Source organism: Phalacrocorax carbo, chromosome 24, assembly GCF_963921805.1.
Source record: "Phalacrocorax carbo chromosome 24, bPhaCar2.1, whole genome shotgun sequence".
Classification (NCBI taxonomy): domain Eukaryota; kingdom Metazoa; phylum Chordata; class Aves; order Suliformes; family Phalacrocoracidae; genus Phalacrocorax; species Phalacrocorax carbo.
Window position 1 is genome coordinate 8053513 of NC_087536.1, and position 24016 is coordinate 8077528.

The following is a 24016-nucleotide window of genomic DNA, read 5'->3' on the forward strand; positions in this document are numbered from 1 at the left end:
GACGAGAGGTCCGAGAGGTGAGGGGGTTGAAGGCCAGGCTGTTGTTTGAGAGCAAGGTGTCTGTCGTACGGCCACTCAATGGAAGCGTTTGTCTCTGGTTCTGCAGGTTGTGCGCCGGCTGCCTTTGGGCCTGGATGCGCGTTTGAGGTGAGCTGGGTCGCAGAGGGGAGGGGCGCGGGGCTGGTGTGGTTCGTTCTTCCTTTTTTGGCAGAGCGACGGTAACTTTGTGTGTCCTGTGGTATCTCTAGGGGCCGCAGGGGATGGCGTTCGTCCTCGTCCGGAATGGGCACGGATCAGCCGGGTGCGCGTGAGGTGGGGGACGTTGCGGGGTAGGTCCTTGTTGAGTGACGGGATGCTGACTGACGGGGCGGTGTGTGTATTTTTGTTGTTTTTGTTTAGATGATGAAAAGGCAGCTGGGACTTGGAGGACCGATGCAGTGGGCTGCCTGTGCGCTTGTTCTTCTGAAGGATGGGTGGACCGGGACTCTGGGCCCCTTGAAAGCTAAGTTGAGGCAACGGTGCTGAGGAAGGGGTTGGGGGAGGGAGGGGTTTTAAGGATGGCACGGTGGAGCGGGCTGTCTGGGAAGCGGTCCCCTTTGGGAGCAGGGAAAAGGAGCAGGTTCCTCTTCAACGTGACGGGAACGTGTGGCGGGCAGGGCGGTTCCAGGCTGTGTGCGTTATTGTGCAGCGTGTCTGTGTTTTGTGTTGGGTGTCTCCGACCTTCCTCGGGTCTCGGTTGCTCTCTTTGTTCTTTAGGAGCCAGGCAGGTGCCTCGGCAGCGTTGGTAGTGCCCGGCGAGGCCCTAGTCGTGGGCTCGGCGCCCATCGGGCGCTTCTCTTTTGGCGTCGCAAGCTTCAGGCGTGGATCGTTTTGGCGTCTCGGACGGTCGTCTTGGGCGGCGTCGTTCCCGGCCGCGTGAGCGGCGCCGCTCTGTGGCTGTGAGTTTTTTGGGGACTGGCGTTTCTTCCTTGCATCCGTAGGCGGTTAGGTCTTGAAGCTGGGCTGGTTGCGCGTCTGTCGTCTCGGTGGTGAGAGGAAGCTCTTGTCATGGGCCACGAAGCTGTTGGCGTTCTCTGGTGTTGCCGTAGGGCCTGCCGACATCACCGTCGGGGTCCCGCAGGCGGTCTTGCCGGACGGGGGTTTCCTTCTGGGTGTCGTCGTTCTCTCCGAGAGCTGCCTCTCATCCTTCGGGGTGCGTTGCTTGTAGCGTTCTGTGTAGCGTTGTTCTGTGTGTGTCTTGGAGCCGCCCTGCCCGGGGATGGAGAGTCAGGGCAAGGTGGGTGGTGCTGGCATCTAGGGATGCGCCCAGGCTTTGAGCGGGGAGGAGTTTTGCAGCCGTCTTGGATCAAGTGGCTGTTGTCGGTGGGTGAGGGAAGTAATTCCTGTTGGGTTTTGTGGGCTGGGCCCCCAGGGAAGAACCGTAGGTGTCTGGGAGAGGGAGCTGGAGTCTTAGCTGAGCAGGTAGCATGTCAAGGGTGTTGTGGTTTGTCTGTGTGCTGGGCTTAATGTTTGATGTATTGTGCTTATGTTTAGGAGCCGCCCTAGTTGGGCTCTCAAGGGGGTGTTCCTACATGCGATCGAGACCCGTGTCATGGTTCAGCTGTGGCCGTGCATGCAGGTGACTTGTTTGACATCGGTTTGGCAGGTGCCGAGGGAGGAGTCGTGCAGGGTGATGGAGGGCGGCGCTGTCAGCAGGTGAGTTGGTGTGTGGTGTAGCTAGAGGGAAGATGTGGCTGTTGGCTCTACGAGCCCATTGTGGTAATTTTTCTTTGGGCGCATGCGAGGAGCCGAGCGGGATCTGGGCACCGGAGGGGAATCGCACAGGGTGAGCGGTGACGGGTGGGCTGAAGCGTAGCGATTTGTCCTGAGGTGCCGCGTTGCAGGTGGTTGTGAGCATCGTGCGTTTGGCTCTTGCAGGTGGTGGGCGAGCCTCAAGGTGGCGACCGCATCTGATGGAGGCCAGGCAGGTGAGCTGTCGAGGGAAAGGTGCGTGTCTGAGATGGGGGCGGTTGGTGCGGGTGTCCTGAGAGTCCCGCAGCACCTGAGCGGGTCCTTTTTTGCTTGGGTTCTTGCAGGTGCCGCCCGCAGGCTTCGGAGGGGAGACGCCGCATGCCGACGAGAGGTCCGAGAGGTGAGGGGGTTGAAGGCCAGGCTGTTGTTTGAGAGCAAGGTGTCTGTCGTACGGCCACTCAATGGAAGCGTTTGTCTCTGGTTCTGCAGGTTGTGCGCCGGCTGCCTTTGGGCCTGGATGCGCGTTTGAGGTGAGCTGGGTCGCAGAGGGGAGGGGCGCGGGGCTGGTGTGGTTCGTTCTTCCTTTTTTGGCAGAGCGACGGTAACTTTGTGTGTCCTGTGGTATCTCTAGGGGCCGCAGGGGGTGGCGTTCGTCCTTGTCCGGAATGGGCACGGATCAGCCGGGTGCGCGTGAGGTGGGGGACGTTGCGGGGGTAGGTCCTTGTTGAGTGACGGGATGCTGACTGACGGGGCGGTGTGTGTATTTTTGTTGTTTTTGTTTAGATGATGAAAAGGCAGCTGGGACTTGGAGGACCGATGCAGTGGGCTGCCTGTGCGCTTGTTCTTCTGAAGGATGGGTGGACCGGGACTCTGGGCCCCTTGAAAGCTAAGTTGAGGCAACGGTGCTGAGGAAGGGGTTGCGGGAGGGAGGGGTTTTAAGGATGGCGCGGCGGAGCGGGCTGTCTGGGAAGCGGTCCCCTTTGGGAGCAGGGAAAAGGAGCAGGTTCCTCTTCAACGTGACGGGAACGTGTGCCGGGCAGGGCGGTTCCAGGCTGTGTGCGTTATTGTGCAGCGTGTGTGTTTTGTGTTGGGTGTCTCCGACCTTCCTCGGGTCTCGGTTGCTCTCTTTGTTCTTTAGGAGCCGGGCAGGTGCCTCGGCAGCGTTGGTAGTGCCCGGCGAGGCCCTAGTCGTGGGCTCGGCGCCCATCGGGCGCTTCTCTTTTGGCGTCGCAAGCTTCAGGCGTGGATCGTTTTGGCGTCTCGGACGGTCGTCTTGGGCGTCGTCGTTCCCGGCCGCGTGAGCGGCGCCGCTCTGTGGCTGTGAGTTTTTTGGGACTGGCACTTCTTCCTTGCATCCGTAGGCGGTTAGGTCTTGAAGCTGGGCTGGTTGCGCGTCTGTCGTCTCGGTGGTGAGAGGAAGCTCTTGTCACGGGCCACGAAGCTGTTGGCGTTCTCTGGTGTTGCCGTAGGGCCTGCCGACATCACCGTCGGGGTCCCGCAGGCGGTCTTGCCGGACGGGGGTTTCCGTCTGGGTGTCGTCGTTCTCTCCGAGAGCTGCCTCTCATCCTTCGGGGTGCATTGCTTGTAGCGTTCTGTGTAGCGTTGTTCTGCGTTTGTCTTGGAGCCGCCCTGCCCGGGGATGTAGAGTCAGGGCAAGGTGGGTGGTGCTGGCATCTAGGGATGCGCCCAGGCTTTGAGCGGGGAGGAGTTTTGCAGCCGTCGTGGATCGACTGGCTGTCGTCGGCGGGTGAGGGAAGTAATTCCTGTTGGGTTTTGTGGGCCCCCAGGGAAGAACCGTAGGTGTCTGGGAGAGGGAGCTGGAGTCTTAGCTGAGCAGGTAGCATGTCAAGGGTGTTGTGGTTTGTCTGTGTGCTGGGCTTAATGTTTGATGTATTGTGCTTATGTTTAGGAGCCGCCCTAGTTGGGCTCTCAAGGGGGTGTTCCTACATGCGATCGAGACCCGTGTCATGGTTCAGCTGTGGCCGTGCATGCAGGTGACTTGTTTGACATCGGTTTGGCAGGTGCCGAGGGAGGAGTCGTGCAGGGTGATGGAGCGAGGCGCTGTCAGCAGGTGAGTTGGTGTGTGGTGTAGCTAGAGGGAAGATGTGTCCGATGGCTCTATGACTCCGTTGCTCCTTGTGTTTGTCTTTCGCTTTGGTTTTGAAGTAGCGTAGCAATGAGCAAAGGAGGCAAGTCGAGCAAGGCAAGTGGTGATTGGTGGGCTGAAGTAGCAGCTCTTTTCTGAGGTGTTGTGTTGTTGGGGAAGTTATAAGCCACGCGTGTCACTTGGGTGTTACGGATGGCGGGCGAGCTGAACACAGCACCTGGAAGTGATGTAGGCCGGGTGGAAGGCTGTCGAGGGAAAGGAGTGCAAGATGGGGATTGGTGCGGGCAGGCTGTGGCATCAGGCGGCATCTCAGGAGGTGCCTTTTCACTTGGCTTTTTGCAGGTGCCGCATGCCTATGAGAGGTCTGAGAAGGTGGGGCAGCGGCCAGCATCTAAGATCAGAGAATGCTGTGGTCCAGTGTTGAGCGCTTCAGTTTTGTAGGTAACACGTGGGCCGTCTTTGGAACGGCGTATGAGCATTAGAAGCGAGCTGGGTAGTAACGAGGAAGTCACGGGGCGGTGATTTCTCACGAGCGTAACGGTAGTTTACTGTGTGTTGATACATTTGGTGCCACAAGCGATGACGGAAGCGGGGTGTGATGCTGGAACCTGTGCAGAGCAGGTGAGCCGATGGGCATGTTCCTTTTGATGAGGGGGGTGCTCTGGAAGAGATCTGTGTTGACCCGTGTGATACTTATTGCTGGCTCTGGGTTTTTTTCTTTTTTACATGATGAAGAGGCACCTGGCCGCTGCAAGAATATCCTGGTTAGCTGGTGTGTTTCTTGTTGTGAAAGGTTCATAATCTGACCCATCTGAAAGCCCCACAGTGTGACTTTCGTTAGGAAGAGATTTTGAAAAATTGATGGCAAGTTCATAGAATGCAACCTCACTGAATAAGAAATATCTCAGAGTGCATCTTAGAGACAATGTCTTTGTCAGTAGAACTCATCAGCACAAGACTTGAAGTACTGCTTTTTTTATTTTTTTTAAGATAAAAAACTCAATGGTCCTTGCGGAGATCCAAGCACAGCACATACTCCAAAGGTTGATGGCATTGGTAGTGCTTGGGTTCTCAGTTGTAACAGTCGAGATCCCATAAAAATACGGTTCCCCTGCATGCTTCGGTACAGCCAAACGCATTAGCATATCTGCCGGTCCTTCTTGGTAGCCCCATGTATTGCAACACTGGGGATTTGATTTGCGTGGGTTTTTGTTGTGGTATTATTTTTTTCCCCAAAAGAAGTAAAACCGTATCGGGGATCTCTTCACTCACTGATTCTTCTATCATAAATGAAAGTTTAAAAAAAGCTAACAGCGTCTGATTTACGATGTGACTTGCGCTGTTTCAGCTGTAACTGCCAAGCAGATGTAGCGTACGATTTATTAGGTGTACTTAAGCAGGTAGGTATTTGTTGTAAATATTTAGTGAGGGGCGAATGAATGTTGGGGGGGTGGTGGTTTCCCGCCGGTATTTTGAGGGAGCGCTCTTAAGTATTTTATTTCAGTCTCGCTTTCGATGCGCGTTTCCCTGGCAGTTCAGCAGCATCTCTCGGGCGGGGCAGCTGGGCGGACGTCCCTCCCGACTCCATAACACGCCAAAACCCCCCAGTCACGTTGCTGCTGTGTATTTTGGAGATAGATAATCTTATGGCGGGTGTGAACGGCTGTGCGAGTTAAATGAACGCAGAAGGAAAATGGAAAGCTTTCAGAGCCTAGACGCTCATATTGGATGTGCGTAAACACGCGCCCGCCTTCTCAGCACAAAGTGAATTACTGAGATTTATTCTTAATTTTTTACGTTACTCTTTCAAGTTTGACGCTTCGCTTCAGGCTTCATGGAGCCAGGCAGCAAGACGTGCGGCGGCAGGGCGAGGGCTGTAGCTGCTGCGGTGGATCTGTAAGCGGAGGTTCCGGTTACGGTACAACTTTGCCCCGCAGCCTCACGGGGTTATCTCCCCGCAGCGGTGCCGTAAGGAAGGGATGAGACGTTTTCCAGCACCAGCCAGAGCGTTCAGTGTTACGCGAAGAATCTGTTCAAAATGGTATCGGTTAGTCTTAATACCGTTTTCAAGTGTTCCAGTCCCTCTAGCTTTTAAAGGAGGTGTTGTGTTTTGACATGACCCGTTTGCCCAGAATCTTGCTGCGGCTCAATTTCCTTCCTATCCCTTGTGCTGACTGAGCTCCTCCATTTTCTTCTGTGCTATTTTATTCACGTGCTGAAATATAGTTTGGGCTTTCTGTTTTTCAGATGTCTTCTCAGTGTCTCGTGATGCTCAAGAGATGCCCCCCGGCCCGGGTTTGCCTGCCGGTCGTTAAGCGTGGTGAAGGTAAGGGGCCATCCCTCTGCCTGGGGGCTCCCGGCTCTGTCTCCAGCGGGTGCCCCGCAGGTGCGGCCGCGAGGGCTGCCTGGTGGGGAGAGTCGGGGCCCCCAGGGACCGGGGCTGTTTGTCGCCCCGGGGAGCCCGTCCCAGCGCGGGAGCGTGGCCGAGCAGAGCCCGAGAGAGACGTGACACCGTCCTCTGGCACGCTCCCGCTCCGCCGTGGGGCGGCCGCTAGCCTGTGGACAGGGGCTGGGGGGGCTGCAGCTGTTTGGGGGGCTGCCCCACCTTTTAGATTTTAGCAGAGCTCCCCTTTTTTTGGGGGGTGGGTGTGTGTACCTTTGTAAATGACACTATTAATGAGCTGCAGGTTGGAGCAGATTCCCTTGTTTAGTGCCCTTCTTGGGGGTGAATCACAGAATCTCAGGTTGGAAGGGACCTCAGGGATCCCCTAGTCCAACCTTACTATAATAAAATAGGGGGAGTCCTGGGGGGGTGATGATGTCATGCAGGGCACCCCAGTGTCACTGGGGGAGCTGATAATGCATCAGAGGAGCAGGTCAGTGTGTGTGTGTGTGGGTCATCTAGGGGTTCCCCCCCTCAAAAAGGGGGGTTGCAGCCCAAAAATGCCTGAAAATTCAGGGGTCTATTAAGAGGTTTTCTCTAATTCAGTGCCTCACACCCACGTTGGCTTAAAATATTTTTCTTATTTTATATATATTGAAAAGTATTATTACTTTATAGATGTATAAAGGGATTTTAGGATAGAAAGAATTCTACATTGAGATACAGGATTTTAAAATACAAAAGTAACTCGCCTGTCTACATATATTTAAAATAAAAAATAAAGGAGTTTAAAATGAAGAAAAAGGATTTATGAAGGAATTCAAAATAGAAGGAAGTCTGACTAGAGTGAGCATCTACACTTACGGTGTGTTACATAGTCTAAGTAGATGTCTAATCTAAATAGAGATTATATATATAGTGAAATAAATAAGTCTAAATACATGTAATTGTAAGTAGATGTCTAAATAGAGAAGGTGAAAAAGATGAAAGTGTCAGAAAAGTAAATGTCTATGCTATATAAGGTTTTTAAAATGCAAAGAAACCCTATTTATACACAGGATTTATAAACTGGACAAATTGGACAACCCCCCTCAACTCCCCCCATCAATTGAAGATACAAATGCGCTTTCAAATGCTGCCCCTCTCGCCTTCTCCTTTTCCTATCCCAGTGTGGGCCTGATTCCCCCAAATGGGAATTTTCCCCTATGGGGCCGCATATGCGGAGTGGGAGCTGCTGCCAGGGCACAAAAGAATCCCAAACCTTTCGAGTCTGGGTCTGCAGTGGTGGGGGGTGGTGGAACCAAAGCAAAGAGAAAAACACTAAACAAAAACCCAAACAGTTTTGGGGGAAAGAAAACTGGAAGAGTCAACTCCAGGTGGATTTGTGCAGCTGGAAAGCAAGAAAATGGCTGGGGGGAAGGGGCTCTTAAGATGCAAAACCAGAAGTTAACTGTTCTATCTCTGAATGCTTATCCAGCTGAAAGTTAATTGTTGCGGAACGCTTATCTAGCCGCTGTGTAAAATAATTAGCAAGGAGGCCTGGAATCCACTTGCGAAGGACAAATTCCTGACAAGGATAGAAAATTGTCTAAAGAACCAGGTAAAACAGTAGTTTGGACAAGTGTCAAGAGATAACTGAGTCTGCGCAAAACCAAAAGGTTACTAGCGGTGATGAAGAGGAGCCAGCAGCCTTCATCTTTACTACCCCCGATCACCACCACGAGGAGGCACTGTGCAAGCTCAGTTGGGAAAGATTTATGGAAACTACTTTTTTGGCTAATTTTAATACGACGTGGGGAAAGGTCATGCATATCTATAGGCGTATTGGGAAATTGTATGTATCTGTAATGCTTTACTATAGAAATGGAAGACAAACTATCACACAGGCGCGCATGACTTTGGTGGGACTACCCCCCCGTGCTGCCCAGCGCTGAACAAACATACCTACTTCACAATCTTACAGATTGTTTTGTCACTCCCCAGCCCCCTACCTGATGTGCGGAAAGCGGACTCCACATGAAGAAACCCATGGACCAGCCACTCTCATCGACAAAAACTGAAAATCACCTATTTTTGTGGTTCAAAAACACACACACCCCCCACTTTGTACAATATTTTTGAAGAACAACCCCAAGTTTTATATTATGGGGAAAAAAAAAAGGACCCAACCCACAAATCCCCAAGAAACCCAGCAAAATGGAAAACAACACAACCCAAAGATAACAAAAAAAAAAAACCCAAAGCAATAATTGACCAACCCAACCCTATTAAAAAAAAAAAAAAACATGAAAATCCTAATTTGGAGATTACTAGGTGTGAAACACCTGCATTTGGAAGGGCATTTCTGGGGCTTGTCTGGAACGGGTTTTCTGCAGTGCATCAGTTATCTGGAGCGGATCATCATCTGCAGGTTATCCCAGGTGAGTTGCCTGTTGTGGATTATCCTGGGGGGACCCCCTGGTGTCAGTCATCCCCATGCACGTTCCCCATGGCATGTCTGCCCAGACATGCTCCTGTCCAGCAGTGTCTGTCTCCTCCCCCACCCTTCCTCTGCATGTGTCTGTGCCCTCCCTTCCACTGAAATGGGCCTCCTGCATGAGGTTTTCTCCTGTGTGGGTTTTTTCTTGGTGACATGCCCTCACTTACCCTGCTCTCCTGTTGCGTGCTCGCTGAAGCCTTGTGTTTATATGCTGGATGAGCAGAGCAGGGTCCTGGCAGTGCAGAGGCGAGGCGAGGCGCTGCCAAGCCAACGAAGCCCAAGGCTCAGCAGCGCACAACTCCTTTGCAGGGCAGCCGCTGGCATCTGGTCTGCCTGGCTGCCCTGTGCCCCGACGCACAGCTGCCCCCCTCACCCCAGGCAGCCTGCCTTCAGAAGGGCAGCTGAGTTCCCCTATTTTATTCCTTTAGGTTTGACACTTTGGGCTTCATTGCGTAAGCATGATGTGCAGCAGCAGCGAAAGAGCTGTAGCTGTGGTGGTGAATCGGTAAGCATAGATTCTTGTTACGCTATAGCATTGCCCTGCAGTCTCATAGGGTTATCTCCCTGCAGCAGTGCCGTAAGGAAGGGATGAGGCTTTTTCTAACACCAGCAAGAATGTTTAGTGTGGTACCATTTTGATCAGATTTTTAGTATAAATAGCTGTTAATAGTGTTTTCAAGTGTTCTACTCACTTAAGCTGTAAAGGATGTGTTGTGTTTCAAGCTGATCCATTTACTTAGAAACCTCCTTTGACTGAACTGATATACTATGCCTTAGGCTGACAACAGTTTGTATTTTCATCTGCTCCAATTTTTTTAATATGGTGACATATAGTAAGATTTTTGTTTTTCCAACATCTTGATGAAAGCATCTCGGTATGCTCAGTAAATACGTCCCCACCCATGCTTGCTTCCTGTTACTCGGGGCACACTAATGTCAACTATGTGTGGGGGAAATGATGCAGCAGAGGAGCAGGTGAGGGGGGATGGTGCGTGAGGGATGTTAGATGGTGGTCAGTGTGGGGCCACAGTGGAAGAATCACAAGCTGAACACAGCTGTGAGAACGCAACCTCGAAGGGGGGAAGCGGAGGATTGTCATTGCACAATATGTTGTTGCAACCCCAGAACCGCCGTTAGCTGGCAGAGCACGTACCCGGCAGGCCTTGTTGCATGCGCCGGCCACGCGTGCGGCAACGTCTAGGCAGTTCTTTTGCCTTGAATCTGCTGGGGGTATAAAAAGGGGCGGCTCAAGGCAGAGAGGGGGGGGAGACAGAGCACACTCTGGGAACCACAGGGGACACCCTGAAGGTGCCACGCCTACCTCCCTTCTCCGCGATGACCTTGCTCACGGTCACCCTCCTGCTCAGCGGTGTCTCGGGCATAGTCGGGTTGGTCAGACTCTGATGAGGGGAAAACAATATGCTAGTAACTGCTTCTGCAAGGCTCTAACAGAGCAATAAATACTGTTGTGCTTTTGAAATATCATGTGTTGGGTGAATTTTGTGCGTAGGAATCCTGCTAATGGGGGGTCCCTCCCCAAAGAGGTGGGGGGGATTATTAAATATTATAAACTATAAGTATGGGTGTGTGACATTGCAATAAAGGAAAAGGGTTTTTTTTCCTATTTTGAATTCCTTCCTCTATATAGATTTTAAAATGCACAAAAAAATTATTTTATGTCTATACAAGTTTTTTATATTTTAAGAGCCTGTACATGTTTCTAATTGGAATATAAAAAATTTAAAAAAACCTTTTACCTACTGCATAGTACAAAGAACTTATAAATAAAGAAAAAACTTTTAAAGTTAATATTGGTTTTCAAAATATATAAGAAGTCGTCTGCCTGGATAAAGCTATCTGAATTTAGTGTGTGTTCTATAATAAACCTACCGCAGGGTCACAGGTTGGAAGGTTCTCAGGGATCATCTAGTCCAACCCTTCTGTTAGATATCCTATGTAATCTAAATAAAGATAATAAAATAAGCGTAAACAGGTATAGAGATAAGTAGATATCTCAGTCTAAATAGAGAAGTGTAAAATTAGTGATAATATATGTAAGTTTAAACAGATAGCTAAATAGAAGTTCTGATAAAAGTGTTGATCGGTATGTCTAAATAGATGTATAAATGTTCTATAGATGTATATAGATATAGTCACAATAGATAGTGTAAACATATGTATATTTAGGGAATACATAGATGTTTGATAACTTAATATCTATTTAAGTAGATACTTCAGTGTAAATATCTCTGCTATATAGGGTTTTTACAACACTATTTATAGAATGGTTTCAGAAGCTCAACCCCCCTTCATACGTACTGAAGTTATAAAAGCGCTTTCTAAAGCTGCCCCTTATCCCTTTTCCTTTTCCTCTCCAAGTCAGGGCCCATCCTCCCAGTTGGTGACTTGCTCCTGCAGGGCTGCGCTCGCAGAGCGAGAGCTGCTGCCACAGCACTAATGCACCCCCAAATCCCCGATTCTGGTCCACCTACCTCTCTGGTGCCCCAAAAGGTGTTGCTCTTTTGCCAGTTCTGCCCTGTACGCTTCACCTCTTTGTTTCTTGTTCCCATGTGCCTTGTTCCAGCTCTTTCCGCTGTCCTTCCTCCCTATTTATTCTTTTTCCTCTGTCACACTGCTTTTGGGTGCTGACCCTGGTAGCCAGCTCACTGCAACAATATCTGACGCGCGTGAAGGGACGAGGCTTCGCTGCCTCCTGCGCATTCCCAGATGCGTTTGCAGCCCCTGGGCTTCGGGGTGAGTGGCTGCAGCTGGGTCCAAGGGAGAAGGTGATGTGCTGTTGGATGCAGCCAGTGAGTCCGAGGACAGGGCTGGCCCTGCTGTGCCAAGGGGCTCTAGCTGGGGAGAGGGCTGCCTGGACACTCCTGCCTGCAGGAGCTGGCTGAGGAGTGACAGGAAGGGTGTTCCACAGGCAGCTGCCTCCAGCAAGGAACAGCGTGTCGTTGAGCAAGGAAGGATCCATCCCAGCCAGAGCACGCCACCAGCACAAGGTAACAGGATATCAGCAGCTCTGTTGGCTATGTGCTTTGGCCCCCGTGCGTCCAGGAAACATGGTCGGAGAGGAGTGTCGGGGCACCCGCCTCCTGCTCCGGGAGGGGCATGGTTTGGGCAGCCAGCACTGTGGAGGGGGAAGGGGCAGAGGGAGAGAGAGAAACCTCAGGGCTGTGAAGGTGTCCTGCCCACGACAGGAGCTGCAGTGAGTCGCACAGCTCCTCCCATGCACCTGGGCCTATCCCTGCTATGCTTTTCCCAGTGTCTGTCTGCCTCCTTGCCTGTCCCTGCCTCTGTCTCCTTCTCAGGCTGCACAGCTCACCAAAGCTTTTTGGTCTTCTGCCAACACTGCCCTGCACCCCATCACCTTCTATGTGTCCTTTCTATACCTCTCCTTTTCTGGCTCCACACCTGCTATTATTTCTTTCTTCCCTATTACCTGTAAAAATTGCATTTCTAGGTCTGCCTCTACCCAGCAACCTATCTCCATTTCAGTGACTCCCTCTGCTCTGCCCTGGCTTGCTCTTCCTACGGCCTTTCTCTGTGGCCATCTATCTGTCTCCCTCTCTTGATATTTAACTTCTACCCACATGGCCAGAACCCCATTGATTTTTACATTTGCGCTGTCTGTCTACGTTCAGTTCTGCATCCACGTTTGTTTCTTCCTGCCTGTCCTCAACTAAATCACTTTTTCAATTTTGATTTAGTTTGCGGACCCTATTTCTTACTTTTTCCTGTCTGACCCTTACTCCATTGCTTTTAAAATTCTCTTTCTAGGTTTAGTTTTACGAAGCTGCCAATCCCTAATTTTAAGGGTTATTTGTTGGTCATGCACCCCATTGCTTTTAAAATATTTTATCAAGGTGACTTTTTTTTAATAGAGTTAATAAGGTTGGAAAAGGCCTGTGGTATCATTGAGTCCAATCATCAACCCAACACTACCATGCCTCCTACAGCACGTCCTAAAGTGCCACGTATACGCATCTTTTGAACGCCTCCAGGGAGGGCAACTGCCCCACCTCTCTGGACAGCCTGTTGCAATACCTGACGACTCTTCAGGTAAAGAAATTTTTCCTAATACCCTATCTGATCATTCCCTGATGGAACTCGACACCATTTCCTCTTGTCCAATCGCCAGCTCTTTGGGAAAAGGAACCTACACCCAGTTTACTACAACCTCCTCTGAGCCTCCTCTTCTGCAGACTTAAACAACCCCAGTTCCCTCAGCTGCTCTTCATAAGACTTGTTTTCCAGACCCTTCCCCAAGCTTTGTTGCCCTTCTCTGGACATACTCCAACTACTCAATGTCCTTTTTGTACTGAAGGGCCCAAAAGGGAACATGATACTCAAGGTACGGCCTCACCAGTGCCAAGTCGGGGGTAGGATCACTTCCCTACTCCTGCTGGCCACGCTATTTCTGATACAAGGCAGGACCCCATCGGCCTCCTTGCCAACCCAGGCAGACCACCGCCTCACATTCAGCCGGCTGTCAACCAGCACCCCCGGGTCCTTCTCCGCTGCACAGTTTTCCAGCCGCTCTTCCCCAAGCCTGTAGCATTGCATGGGGTCGTTGTGACCCGAGCACGGGACCCGGCACTCAGCCTTGTTAATTCTCATAGAGTTGACGTCAGGCCATGGGTCCAGCCTGTCCAGATCCCTCTGCAGAGCCTTCCTACCCTCAAGCAGATGAACACTCCCGCCCAACTTGGTATCATCTGCAAACTTACTGAAGGCACACTGTCCCCTCATTCAGATCATTGATAAAGACATGGAACAAGACTAGTCCTAAAGTTGACCCCTGGGGAACAGCGCTCATGACCAGCCACAAATTTGGTTTAACCTCTGTCACCACTACTCTTGGGGCTCAGCCATCCAGCTAGTTTTGTACTCAAGGAGTACACCTGTCCAAGCTAGGAACCACCAGCTTCTCCAGGAGAATGCTGTGGGAGACAGTGTCAAAGGCTTTACTGAAGTACAGGTAGCTAACATTGACGGCCCTTCCCTCATCCACTGGGTGGGTCACCTGGTCATAGAAGGAGACTGGGTTGGTCAGGCAGAACCTGCAGTGTCTGGGCCTGATCCCCTGGTCATCCTGTACATGCCTGGTGAGCACACTGAAGGTGACCCATTACTACCCTGGTGATAAACAGCCAGTCTACTAGAGACTGAGGCCAAGAAGGCATCAAGTACCTCAGTCTAGTCCTCAGTGGCAGCATTCCCCACCCCGGCCCCCAGTAGAGGCTGGAGATTCTCTTTGGCTCTCTTTCTGTTAGCATATATGTAAAAGCATGTTTTGTCATCTCTAATAACAGTGGCCAGTTGAGTTCTAGCTGGGCTTTTGCCTTCCTGGTTTGCTCTCCGATTGGCATAACAAGCTCTGTGTTCTGTTCTTGACTTGCCTACCCATTCTTCAAAAGCAGTAAACTCTCCTTTCCCCCCCGCCCCCGAGCCACCGCAAAAGCTCTCCGTTCAGCCAGGCCTGTCATCTTCCTGCCCGTTTGTCTTACTGCACACAGGGACAACCTGGTTCTGCACCTTCCAGATTTCCTTCTTCAATGTCCAGCCTTCCAGGACCCCTTAGCCCTTCAGGACTTCCTCCCAAGGAACCCTTTCAACCAGCGTCCCGAAGACTCCAAAGCCTGCCCTCCGCAAGTCCACGGTATAGATTTTGCCAGCCCCCCCTTCCTTATTTTGCCAGGCATCAGGAATTCTATCAGGGTGCAGTCGCTAGGCGCAAAATGGCTTCCAACCCCCCCATCTCCCACCAGTCCTTCTGTTTCTAAAGAGCAGGTCAGTCGAGGCACCTCCCCAGTAGGCTCATTTACCAGCTGCATCAGGAAGTTACCTTCCACGTGCTCCACGAACCTCCTAGACAGTTTCCTCTGCTGCGTTTTCTTTCCAGCAGACATCTGGTAAGTTCAAGTGCCCCATGAGAATAAGGGGTAGCAACTGGGAGAGTTCTGCCAGCTGCCTGTAGAATTCTTCAGCTACTTCTTCATTGCAGTCAGGTGGTCTACAGCAGACCCCCAGCTGGATATCTGCCTTGTTGGCCTTTCCCCTCATCCTTACCCATAAGCCATCAACCTCATCCTCCCAATCATTGAGCTCTCTACAGCCAAAACAGTACGTAACATACAGAGCCACCCCACCACATCTCCTTCCTTGCCTAACCCTTCGTAAGAGATTAGAGCCATCCGTCACAGCACTCGAATCATACGAGGCATCCCACCGCATCTGGTGAGAAACCGCACTAGGAGCAGCTAAAGTCACTTGGTTTATTAAGCCTAGAGACAGGGAGACCTCATCTCCCTCTGCAGCTTCCTCACAAGGGGTGGAGGGGGTGCCAATCATTTTTCTCCGGTGACCAACAATAGGACCTGAGGGAATGGCAGGAGGATGGGCCAGGGGAGGTTTAGGGTGGGTATTAGGAAAAGGTTTTTCACTCAGAGGGCCACGGAACATGGAACAGGCTCCCCAGGGAAGCAGGCACAGCGCCAAGCCTGACAATAATCAAGTAGCACTAGGGCAACACCATCAGAGGCATAGGGTGAATTTGGGGTTGTCCTGTGCAGGGAAAGGAGTTGGACTCTAATCCTCGTGGGTCCCTTCTGACCCAGACCGTTCTATGATTCTGCGATGTCTGCGACGGCAAGAAAATCAAAGCTATCCCGCCGCACAACAGCTTCTATCTACTGCCTTACGGCATCTATGCTGCGTGCATCGGGGTAGACCTGCTCAAGGTGGGATATCGATTTCACCCTCGAGCTCGGCACGCCGCCCCTAGGCTCTTCTTTAGCGAGCCTGGCTATATCCCTTCCCCTCCAAGTCTCCCTTAAAGCCGCCTCCCCGAGCCCTGCAAATTCCCAAGGAAGAATGCTTTTCCCCCTTTGAGATAGCTGAACTCCTTATTCAATCCCTTTTAATTTTTTTCCAGTGGTACCCTAACCACCCTTGCGTTTATCGTGTTCTTTTTGTGTACTATTATCACCTTTACTGTGGTCATTTGTTCATTTTCAGCTCTTTCCTTAGCACCATCGCTTTTAAAATTTTATGTCTGTCATTTATTTCTATTACTATTTTTTAGTTGTTATTGTCTGTTAATCCCTTGGCTTTTAAACTTTCCTACTTTTGTCTCATTTGCCGGTGTTACTTCTCAATTATTTTCATAGCGCTCTCGCTTTTTACATTTCCTTTTCACGTCTGTTTTGGGTCACTGTCCTTATTGCATAAGATTGTCTTTATTTCCTAATACGCACTGCTGGCTAGGCTTTCTTTCTACAGCAACCTCAGTTCTCTTTGCTGTCTTTGCAAAATTATTTCTCGTCTCTCTTTAGCACCCTCGCTTTTTCCATTTCCTTTCTACCTCCCTTCTAGGTTACCGTCTCTGTTTTAATTTTAATTTTTTCTTTTATTTCCCTATAAGTCCTTCCTTTTTAAATGTTATTTATAAGTTAACTCTCATTCCTCTGGAAGTTTAAAAAAAGTTATTTCTTCTATTTCACTAATGACCTTGCTTTTTCCACTTACTTTCTACATTTCCATTTTACTTGACCGTTGCTATTTTTAATTTTTTTCCTCATTTCTTGAATCGTATTTGCCTCTAAAATTTTGTACAATTTTATCTAGTGTCTTTATGTTTTAGTTATTTCTTGTCCTTAGTAGCAGTACCTTTGCTTTTATAATATTTTTTGATTTTCCATCCCTATTATTAATAGTTTGCTCTAGGTTTCCCTAATCCCTGTCACTTTTTAGATTTCTTCCTTTAGCCCGTTTCCTGTGCTTATTTTGCTCTGTTTTCTTTCAAGTATATGTCTTCCCTTAACACCATCACTTCACCAGTTTTCTTCATCCATCTGTTTGCTGTCCCTATGTTTTAAATTTTATCTTTATTTCCATAACCCCCCTTGCTTTTTAAACCTTTTCTATGCCAATTTTTTCTCCCTTTGCTGTCTTTTTAAAATTATTTCTTCTCTTCCCTTAGCGTCACAGCTTTTAAAATTTGCTGTCTCTTTTAGATGGCTGTCCCTATCTATTTTTGCCCTTCCTTTTCCTAATCTCTTGCTTCCTAAATGTTCTGTCTGCTTTTATTCCCTTTGCTGTTTCTCAGAATTATTCAGAATTATTTCTTGTCTTTCATTAGTACTGCTGCATTTTAACTTTCTTTCCGCTCCCGTTTCAGTTTCCTGTCCGTCTGTTCATTTTTCTCTTTGTTTTTCTAACATCCCACACTTGATTTTTTTTTTTTTTCCCCCTACATCTCCCAGTCACTTGGCCTTTGGTGTTTTATGTTTTTCCCTATTTCTTTACTATCAGGTTTTAACTCCCCTGCCTAATGTTATCCATTGGCTGTATTAACACTTGAATAATTTCTTGTCTTTTGTTAGTGTCGCAGCTTTTAAAATGTCGTCTTCTACCTCATAGGCCTTTTACCTCACCATCTTAGACGTTCCCCAGCAGCACATTGTTGTTGCAATTGCACCTCTCCAAGACATCTGTTCCCAAAAAAGAGCAATCTTTTTCTTTTCTATGCCATCTAGGATGCCTCCCGAGACCTTCCCCGTGCTCCACAGCATTTTGGTAGCATTTACTCTCCTTTTCAATCTCTTATCCCGCGAGCCTTTCGTGACCCTTCTGCTCCCAGTCACCGTGTGTCCAGAGAGCCCCTTTTCATCCCCCAACCCTGTTTTAGCTCAGTAGCAGACTTTGGTCTTCCCTTGTTATCTCTGAACCCAGTCGTCGGGTTTGCTTGTGCCTCGGAGCACTCTTAGCATACCGTCTGCTGACTACGGTACCTCCAGCCGGTCCCCGGCTCCTGAGGAGATCTGTAATTTGGTCACACCCCTCCAGACCGTATCCTCATTTCCCAGAGCATTCTTTTGTCTCTGCGCCTCATCCGGGACCCCTCAGGGCACCGCAACACCTACCGGCCCCTTTGAGGTCGCATTCTGCGCGCTTTTAGCTTTGCCGCGGCACTCGCACCCCTCTCTCACCATCTGAAGATTTCCTGAGTCTGTATATGCTGCGCACAGCAGTCATTCTGTCCTTTCTTCCTCCTGTTTGTGCCTCCATTTGTTCCCTGGCTTTCTCACGTTGCGTTTACTGAGCTCAGATGCCCTCTGGATGTAATTGTCACATCCCCAAATACTTTTCTGTCTCTCTGCCTTCCTCAGGACATCTTCTATCCTAGTCACAGTCCTTTCCTAGACTCTCCTCAGGCTCCCGCTCCAAGGCTGCTTTGGTGTCTTGGGCTCCCTCGGGACTCCTCTGCTCCGTTTGCTGAGTTCCCATGAGACATCCCCTCATAGAGATAGCCCAGGACTTTGTTCTAGCTCAGAAGGGCACTTTTCACCCCTCTTTACCCTCCAGCTCTATTCCTGAGTCGGTATCTGTTACCCCGATCACTTTTGTCTTTCCTCAATTCTTTGCCGCCCCCCGTTCCAGCTCCCCCGAGAATATCTGTTAGTTTGGTCAATTCCCTTTTGAGCTTCCTGCATTCTCACCACTGCTTTAGTTTCTCTGGTCCATTAGAAACTCTTCCTATCCCTGTGACAACGCCTCTTGTTCTGCCAGGACCTTTCCTAAAGCCATCTTTGTACTCCACAGTAATTAATTTGTTTTCTGTCTTATAGTATGTTTCTCTTTGGTATCTGGTACCCCAAAAATGTCTACGGGTGGCTCTGACCTTCTCTTGAGATTCTTGGAGAATCAATAGCCTGGATCTATTTTTAGCAACACACGTCTCAATGAGTTTTTATTGCACTTCCCCATTTATTCTTTATTTAGCTGCTTATATGCTCATTAGGACACTTCATATAACTTTTGATACCATTCCTGTATTTCCCTTTTGTAATTTTTGTCCTTTGAGACTGCTATCAGTGTCTTAAGGAAATCAGAGTGTCGAAATTACTCTGAATTATCAGTGATTTATAGAAAATAATCTCATTTGAGCCAGAGATTTAATTCACTTTGCCATTCAGTCATATCTAGACTATAGCTCTGCTAGTATATAGATAGTATGTGTGGTTTTGCTAGAAATGAACCATAATTGTATAATTCTTCTGTTTTACAGAAAAGTAAAACATACAACTAATGGTGCTATTATAATCCAGGAGCTGCTCTTCTATATAAATTAGTAAGACATGGTTTTTCCCTGTATACATCCCAGGAAAATGAAGTTTAATTTCTTACCTGGCCACATTGCTGATGCAATACACGTAGGTGAAGAAAAACAAATAGTAGTACAATTACAGTAAGAACCACTCTTTTTGTCTTCTTCCATGCTGTTAACATAAAGCACTTGAGAAAGCTCCCTGCTGTTCCTTCAGCTGCCTTTATACCCTGTGGTGGTTCACCCCTCCCCTTTCCCAGGTGATTGTGGGAAGGGTGGTGGGCAGGGCCCGGGGTATATGAGCCACAGCCTCTGGGGAGGGAGCTCACTTTCCTCCTGGGTTTCTCCAGTGTGGGTGCTTTGGTGTTCTTGTACTTAATTGTAAGTTTTGAGCTGTTTAAATATTTTTGGATAGGTATGTTTTGATATTTAAAGACATGCAGATGCTTGTGAGAGGTAAGGCTTTTAGAACTCAATAAGGGTTAGTGGCATTTAAATTTGAAAGATCATTTGTGTCTAAATTTATATGTTTTTCCTTATCTAATACTGCATTGGAGGTTCAGGTGTGGTAAGATGGCTTGATAGTATGTTGTTCTGTTATTTTTTCTTTTTAGTTTTGAGTATGTTTCTTTTTATTATTGGAATTCTCAACTTTATTGAATCTTAAAATTATTTTCATAAACTCTCGTGTAATCTAGAAGGTGTTGACATTAACTGTTAAGGGTATTGATAAGATGTGGTAGGGGTTAGGGTGAGTGTTCTGTATGCTTTTATGTATGGGAATTTATATATGCTGTTTCTTTAGGAAAAGAAGAGCGATACAAGTGGATAGTTAATATCCATAGACTTCTGTAAAACCCTGTGTAGCCTTGTGCAGAGCCAATAGCCAAAAGCAATGGGAAAGGTCAGTAACTTTAGTAGTATTTTGTAGATGTTAAGGGGATGACTGTAGCTGGCAGCAAGAGTGCTAGCTGAGAGTACATCCTAACGGTCTTCAGGTGTGTACGTGTATAGGGTGTAATGCTTGAGTTGCCGTATGTCTTTTAATGGCAGGTGGTAGTTGGGCTCTACATGGTATTCCTACATGGGAGCAAGACCTATGGATCAGTTAAGCTATTGCTGTGCATCCAGGTGACTTCCACCATGTCCTTTTTTTCCAGAGGCAGAGGAGGAGTTGTTCAGGGTGACAGAGGAAAGCCGGGGAAATGCTGTAAGAAGGTAGGCCAGTGTGTGGTATATAGAAGGAAGATGTGACTGACGGCTGAATGAGTCTGCAGTGTGTTTTGGGGGGTTAGAAGGCGGTAGGAATGAGCCAAGTGTGAGCTGGACACAGGAGGGGAGTGGATCAAGGTGAGAGGTGATTGGTGTGCTGAAGTAGCGGTTCTTTCTGAGGTGTTGTGTTGATAGCGAAGGTAAAAGTGACCTGTGTTACTTGTGTGTTACAGGTGATGGGTGAGCCTCAAAGTGGCAGCTGGAACTGACAGAGGCTGGGCAGGCAAGCTGTCAAAGAAAAGATGTGTGAGAATGGGATTCGGCGTGGGTAGGTTGCTGTTGTGGGTAATATCGTAGCATGTATCTTCTTCCTGAAGTTTTTGCACATGCTCCATGTAGGCTTTGTGGAGAGACACAGTGTGGTGATGAGACCTCAGCGAAGGCTACGGTGAGCGGTGATGGGTGGGCTGAAGCGTAGCGATTCGTCCTGAGGTGTCGCATTGCAGGTGGTCGTGAGCAACATGCGTTTGGCTCTTGCAGGTGGTGGGTGAGCCGTATCTGAAGGATGGGCGGACTGAGACTCTCGGCCCCTTGAAAGCTAAGTTGAGGCAACGGTGCTGAGGAAGGGGTTGGGGGAGGGAGGGGTTTTAAGGATGGTGCAGCGGAGCGGGCTGTCTGGGAAGCGGTCCCCTTTGAGAGCAGGGAAAAGGAGCAGGTTCCTCTTCAATGTGACGGGATCGTGTGCCGGGCAGGGGTGTTCCAGGCTGTGTGTGTTATTGTGCAGCGTGTGTGTGTTTTGTGTTGGGTGTCGCCGACCTTCCTCGGGTCTCGGTTGTTCTCTTTGTTCTTTAGGAGCCAGGCAGGTTCCTCGGCAGCGTTACTAGGGCCCGGCGAGGCCCTAGTCGTGGGCTCGGCGCCCATCGGGCGCTTCTCTTTTGGCGTCGCAAGCTTCAGGCGTGGATCGTTTTGGCGTCTCGGACGGTCGTCTTGGGCGGCGTCGTTCCCGGCCGCGTGAGCGGCGCCGCTCTGTCGCTGTGAGTTTTTGGGACTGGCATTTCTTCCTCGCGTCCTTAGGCGGTTAGGTCTTGAAGCTGGGCTCGTTGCGCGTCTGTCGTCTCGGTTGTGAGAGGAAGCTCTTGTCACGGGCCACGAAGCTGTTGGCGTTCTCTGGTGTTGCCGTAGGGCCTGCCGACGTCACCGTCGGGGTCCCGCAGGCGGTCTTGCCGGACGGGGGTTTCCGTCTGGGTGTCGTCGTTCTCTCCGAGAGCTGCCTCTCATCCTTCGGGGTGCGTTGCCTGTAGCGTTCTGTGTAGCGTTGTTCTGTGTGTGTCTTGGAGCCGCCCTGCCCGGGGATGGAGAGTCAGGGCGAGGTGGGTGGTGCTGGCATCTAGGGATGTGCCCAGGCTTTGCGGGGGTGGGGGAGGAGGGGAAGGAGTTTTGCAGCCGTCTCGGATCGACTGGCTGTCGTCGGCGGGTGAGGGAAGTAATTCCTGTTGGGTTTTGTGGGCCCCCAGGGAACAACCGTAGGTGTCTGGGGGAGGGAGCTAGAGTCTTAGCTGAGCAGGTAGCATGTCAAGGGTGTTGTGGTTTGTCTGTGTGCTGGGCTTAATGTCTGATGTATTGTGCTTATGTTTAAGAGCCGCCCTAGTTGAGCTCTCAAGGGCTGTTCCTACGTGCAATCGAGACCTGTGTCGTGGTTCAGCTGTGGCCGTGCATGCAGGTGACTTGTTTGACATCGGTTTGGCAGGTGCCGAGGGAGGAGTCGTGCAGGGTGATGGAGGGCGGTGCTGTCAGCAGGTGAGTTGGTGTGCAGTGTATCTAGAAGGAAGATGTGGCTGTTGGCTCTCTGAGCCCGTTATGGTGTTCTTCTTTGGGCGCGTGCAAGGAGCTGAGCGGGATCCGGGCACCGGAGGGGAATCGCACAGGGTGAGCGGTGACGGGTGGGCTGAAGCGTAGCGATTCGTCCTGAGGTGTCGCGAGCAACGTGCGTTTGGCTCTTGCAGGTGGTGGGCGAGCCTCAAGGTGGCAACCGTATCTGATGGAGGCCAGGCAGGTGAGCTGTTGAGAGAAAGGTGCGTGTCTGAGATGGGGGGGTTGGTGCGGGTATCCTGAGAGTCCCGCAGCACCTGAGCGGGTCCTTTTTTGCTTGGGTTCTTGCAGGTGCCGCCCGCAGGCTTCGGAGGGGAGACGCCGCGTGCCGCCGAGAGGTCCGAGAGGTGAGGGGGTTGAAGGCCAGGCTGTTGTTTGAGAGCAAGGTGTCGTACGGCCACTCAATGGAAGCGTTTGTCTCTGGTTCTGCAGGTTGTGCGCCGGCTGCCCTTGGGCCTGGATGCGCGTTTGAGGTGAGCTGGGTCGCAGAGGGGAGGGGCGCGGGGCTGGTGTGGTTCGTTCTTCCTTTTTTGGCAGAGCGACGGTAACTTTGTGTGTCCTGTGGTATCTCTAGGGGCCGCAGGGGGTGGCGTTCTTCCTCGTCCGGAATGGGCACGGAGCAGCCGGGTGAGCGGAGCAGCTGGGCGCATCTGAGGTAGACAGATGCAGTGGCCTAGGTCTTTGTAGAGCGATGGGATGCTGACTGACAGGGCTGTTGTGTGGGGCTTGTGATTGTTTTTATTTTTCAGATGACGAAGAGGCAGCTGGTGACTGGAGGAGTGACGTGTGCTTGTCCTTCAGAAGGAAGGGAAGAGGGAGACTCTTGGCCCCTCGAAAGCTAAGTTGAGGCAACGGTGCTGGGGAAGGGGTTGGGGGAGCAAGGGGGGCACGGTTGGCTGTGGCAGGAAGGGGTTTTAAAGAGAGCGTAGGGGAGAGGGTTGTCTAGGAAGCGGTCCCCTTTGAGCAGGGCAACGGAGCGGGTTCCTCTGCAATATGACGGCAGCGTGCCCCGGGCAGGGCGGTTCCAGGCTGTGCGTGTCGTGTAGCGCGTCTGTGTGTTTGGTGTTGGGTGCGTTTGACCTTCCTCGGGTCTCGGTTTTTCTTTGTTCCGTAGGATCGAGGCAGGTGCCTCGGCAGCGTTACTAGGGCCCGGCGAGGCCCTAGTCGTGGGCTCGGCGCCCATCGGGCGCTTCTCTTTTGGCGTCGCAAGCTTCAGGCGTGGATCGTTTTGGCGTCTCGGGTGGTTCTGGCCGGTGGTCTTGTGCCGCGCCGTTCCCGGCTGCGTGAGCGGCTCTGCTCGCTAGCTGTCGCTTTTAGGGACTGGCACTTCTTCCTTGCATCTTCAGGGGCTGAGGTCTTGAAGGCGGGCTGCTTGCGCATCCATCTTCTCAGTTTTGAGAGGAAGCGCTTGTCCCCGCCCACGAAGGTGTCGTCGTTTTCTGGCGTGGCGCTAGGAGCATGCTAGGGTTCTGCGCGTGCTCTTCCCGGATGGAGGTTTTCTGTACGTGCGTCGTCGGTCTCGCCGAGTGACTTGGCTTGTTTTTTGAGGTGTGTTGTTGTTGGCGTTCCGTGTAGGGTTCGTCTGTGGTTGTGGTGTCTTGGCTTGGAGCCGCCCTGCCCGGGGGTGTCGAGTCAGGGCAAGGTGGCACGGGAGCGATGAGAGGCTATGGCTTATGTGTCAAAGTGCCTTGCTGCTTTGGGGGAAAAGATGTGTGGCCCTTTTAGATTGAGCGGCCATTGTCAGTGGGTGAGAAAAAGAATTCCCACGGTGTTTTGTGGCTTCCCAGGGGATGACGGTAGCTGTCTGGGAGAGGGAGCTCCTGCTTCAGCGGAGCAGAGAACATCTCAAGGGCGTTCCGGCTTGGAGGTGGGTCGGGCGTAATGCTTGGTGTACGGTGTTCAGATGGCAGAGCAGGCCTAGCTGGGCTCTCGATGGGCTTGCTACCTGGGAACAAGGCCTGTGGAATGGCTAAGCTATTGCTGTTCATTGAGGGGACTTGTTTGATATTTTTGCAGATGCCGAGGGAGGAGTCGTGCAGGGCGACGGAGGAGGGCCGAGGATAGCGCTGTAAGCAGGTGAGTTGGTGCGTGGTGTATGTAGAAGGAAGTGGTGACTGG

At 50.7% G+C, this 24016-nt stretch overlaps 1 long non-coding RNA gene across 1 annotated transcript; it reads left to right on the plus strand.

The window, feature by feature from the left end:
- The first annotated feature begins 2096 nt into the window (after positions 1-2096).
- LOC135317091 (uncharacterized) lies at positions 2097-22750 on the plus strand. Its single transcript, XR_010376203.1, has 3 exons — positions 2097-2131; positions 2221-2261; positions 22648-22750. It is a non-coding gene; the product is annotated as an uncharacterized LOC135317091 (long non-coding RNA).
- Positions 22751-24016: the final 1266 nt, after the last annotated feature.